The sequence below is a fragment of the Drosophila melanogaster genome, chromosome 2R (assembly GCF_000001215.4).
Source record: "Drosophila melanogaster chromosome 2R".
Classification (NCBI taxonomy): domain Eukaryota; kingdom Metazoa; phylum Arthropoda; class Insecta; order Diptera; family Drosophilidae; genus Drosophila; species Drosophila melanogaster.
This window is the reverse complement of record NT_033778.4, coordinates 17184348-17187503: the sequence shown is the minus strand read 5'-3', so window position 1 is coordinate 17187503 and position 3156 is coordinate 17184348. Positions and strand designations below refer to the sequence as shown.

At 42.5% G+C, this 3156-nt stretch overlaps 1 long non-coding RNA gene across 1 annotated transcript; it reads right to left on the bottom strand.

The window, feature by feature from the left end:
• Nucleotides 1-1908: 1908 nt before the first annotated feature.
• lncRNA:CR44387 (long non-coding RNA:CR44387) lies at nucleotides 1909-2408 on the bottom strand. Its single transcript, NR_124593.1, has one exon. It is a non-coding gene; the product is annotated as a long non-coding RNA:CR44387 (long non-coding RNA).
• Nucleotides 2409-3156: the final 748 nt, after the last annotated feature.

Genomic DNA, 3156 nt, shown 5'->3' with positions numbered 1-3156 from the left:
TAGGGTAATGTTTGATTGGTAACCATCCATTTCCACTCAGAGATGAGTACGTACTCTTGAGCTTCTTTGCTCAGGAAAGCAATTTTTGTTGCACGTTTTTGAGATAGTTTTAGACAGCGCAGGCGCACTGGGCACCACATTTTTTTTTTTTTTTTTTGGGTAGTAACTCACTCAAAATGTAGTTGGCTTTTTAAGCCTGCTATTTGTAGCCCTACGATTGGGGATGAATGCAGTTGCCGAAAGGGGTGATGTGGGGCGATCGAGGGGCACGGATAGGTGGGACAATTGCAGCTAATTGCCAATAATCAGGCATCGACCATAAATTGGCGTTAACAAGGCCAACAAATCAGCGGAACGCTAGCTGTTGGGCAGTTGAAATTGTGATTGAGCTGGCGGCATAAATCAGCCAAATTGAATTACAAAAAAACACTGGAGCAATAAAATCTAGCAATTATATTTATGCATATATATTCGAATGCCTGTGCGCGTTCCTCTGGTCCTCGCGACAATTTAATTACAATTGGCAGTGGAGAGAAATTGCAGTTGCCGCCGCACTGGCGCCGCAAAATATGCTAATTTATATTTATATGGATATGGAGTTATTCCCCAGCCGAGTTATTTCAGCCTTCCCGCCCACCCCTCCTTTTGCCATCTTACCCGCCTCCTAAAATTCGATCCAACTCCAGACTCCCGAGGCTGTGTGAAATATTTTCGGCGGCGACTGCGGTCGTAAAATTTATTGTTGCCAAATGCATATTTGTCACATTTCGCAATGTGTTTGGCGGCCATAGAACAATTTACAAGCAACTGGGGACTTTGACTAAAAGCCTTGCCCCCCCCCCCTTCCGTTACCATTTGCTCGCGTTTGAAAAATAAACTAAGGCCATCGGGATGTGCGGCACTAAAAGCGCCTTCGGCTCAGCTGAAACACAAATATTTCACACATTTAATTGTTGCTTTTTGGACCAGACATTCGAAGGAACTAAGCTGAGTGGTGTAGACATAAAATATATATATTTATTCAGAATATAAATCAGCGAATGAAGTATGCATTTAGAATCGCACTTTTGAGATACTCATAATTCCTTACTGCATCACACGCATTTCGATATTCTAACATCCCCAAGGGACTAGAAAGGTTCATTGCCCATTCCAGAGGCTCACTTACTAAACTTGCCATCAACATGATAATTGGCCAGCACTTCCAGGGAAAATATCCATTGCCCTTTGCGCTTCAGCTGTCACAACACACAAACAAACACTCACCCAGACACACACGCACACACATACACACTTCACACCTCAGAGACTCGCTGAATGGGAATCCTCTGAATGCTCGCTAAACAAAAGAAATGAAGTCATTTGTAATTAATGAGGTTTGTCACCCCAATTTTCCGCAACTTCCAGCGGGACACAAAAAAAAGGAAACATCAGACTACGAAAGTGGGTGGTGGGATAAAGTTCACCTGCCTGCCTGGCATATTGAAAATCACAGTCGGTGAGCAGACGGGGAAAAAATACGAAAAAAACCATCCACAAAACAATCTAATTATATCGTTAAGCACACCAAAATTGGCAGCATATCCACCCCTGAAAAAGGAAACCTCATCTTCACTCCACCCAGGTGGTTTTGGGCGGTGGGTGGTGGTCACCCCTGCCCCGCCACTTCTCACCGATGTCACCTTGACAGACAGACAGACAGACATACGCATACTTGACCCTGACAGACAGGCTGACTTTTGGGGTGACAGTTTCCGTTCGCTTGTTTAATTAAAATTATGTAAATAAATTTATTTAGCTGACACTGCGCTGTAATTAAGTGCAAGGGGAAGCGTGGCTTTGCATCTGTTGCCTGACAAATTTGGTCCACCTTGGCGGACAAGTTATGCGCTGTCTTCAGCTGCTTACACGGAAAGAAACTAGGCATTCATGATCAGAGAGTTATGTAATTTTTGAATTTTGGTGTTTAAATTGTACAAGGAAATCGATCCATTTGTGTTTACAATATTTAACAGGAATTTGCATTCTTCGCAGTAATAAAGAAATGGCTCAATCGGTGGTAAGTATTTTCCTGTGTATTGTCTTTTATCTTCTCCAGTGTCTACATATGCTAACAAATTAGCCTTGAAATGAGCAATTTGCAGGCCATGGCTGTGACGCGGAGGAAAATGCTGGAGTGGGTGGTTGGGCGGATGGGTGGTTGGATGGTGCTGTCTTCGCCGTGAATACAAACTGAGCTGACAGCTGCTGTCAGTGGGCGCACGTCAATGGCGGAACGTCAGGAGTATTAGATATTCCTTCCGGGTGGCGAGAGGCGTGAAAAAGCAATTAAGTGTGAAGTCCTTAAGTTGCCGCAACAACACCATCCAAAAAGAAAAACAAAAAAAAAATTGACTTTTTTCCTGTCTGGAACATGGAACGTAAATGAAAAATGATGTAAGGCATGCTAATGGAATGGAACTCCTTCACATCACGTACTCTGCTCAACTTAAAGTTTAGTAAATTCCAATGAAACCCCTTCGCACGAAGACCTCTCAATCACTTTTTGGAACGAAAGTCAAATAAATTCCCATTTGACAAGTCGCACAGTTGACCTCACCAATTCGACATTCATGGGCCTTCATAATCCGCATGCAGACTAATGAAATGCCAAAAGTCAGAGGCCCATTTCGCAATGTCATCCGCCCACTTCCACTGCTCCCCCCCCTCCATATGTACAGTGAACTCCACACGTGCTCCATTGACGTCACCACAGTGAAGCCATGTTGACATCAACGTGGGGGAAATTGTTTTGATGAATGTGTCGATTTAATTGATGAATGAGTTTTTAAGCTGGCAAAAAATCGAATGGCATCACGTTTTTCCTGGCCTGGAAAACTGTGCATACACTGTGCAAAAAGAAATTATTCTATATATCACTGATTGATTAATGGTATAGAAAATATGAACTTTTTCGTTAAGCTTATTTAATGAAAATGTAAAGAAATGTGTTGACTTCAACTTACGAATTAGTTATATTGAAGTTTGCACAAAGTTCAAAGTAGTTTGATGGTAGGGAAAGTTCTGCATGTATATTATTTGATTTATATCCGAGAACCCTTGAAGGATGATCCCCTCACAGGTGAGCGGAATTTAATTGAGCACTCGCACTGATAC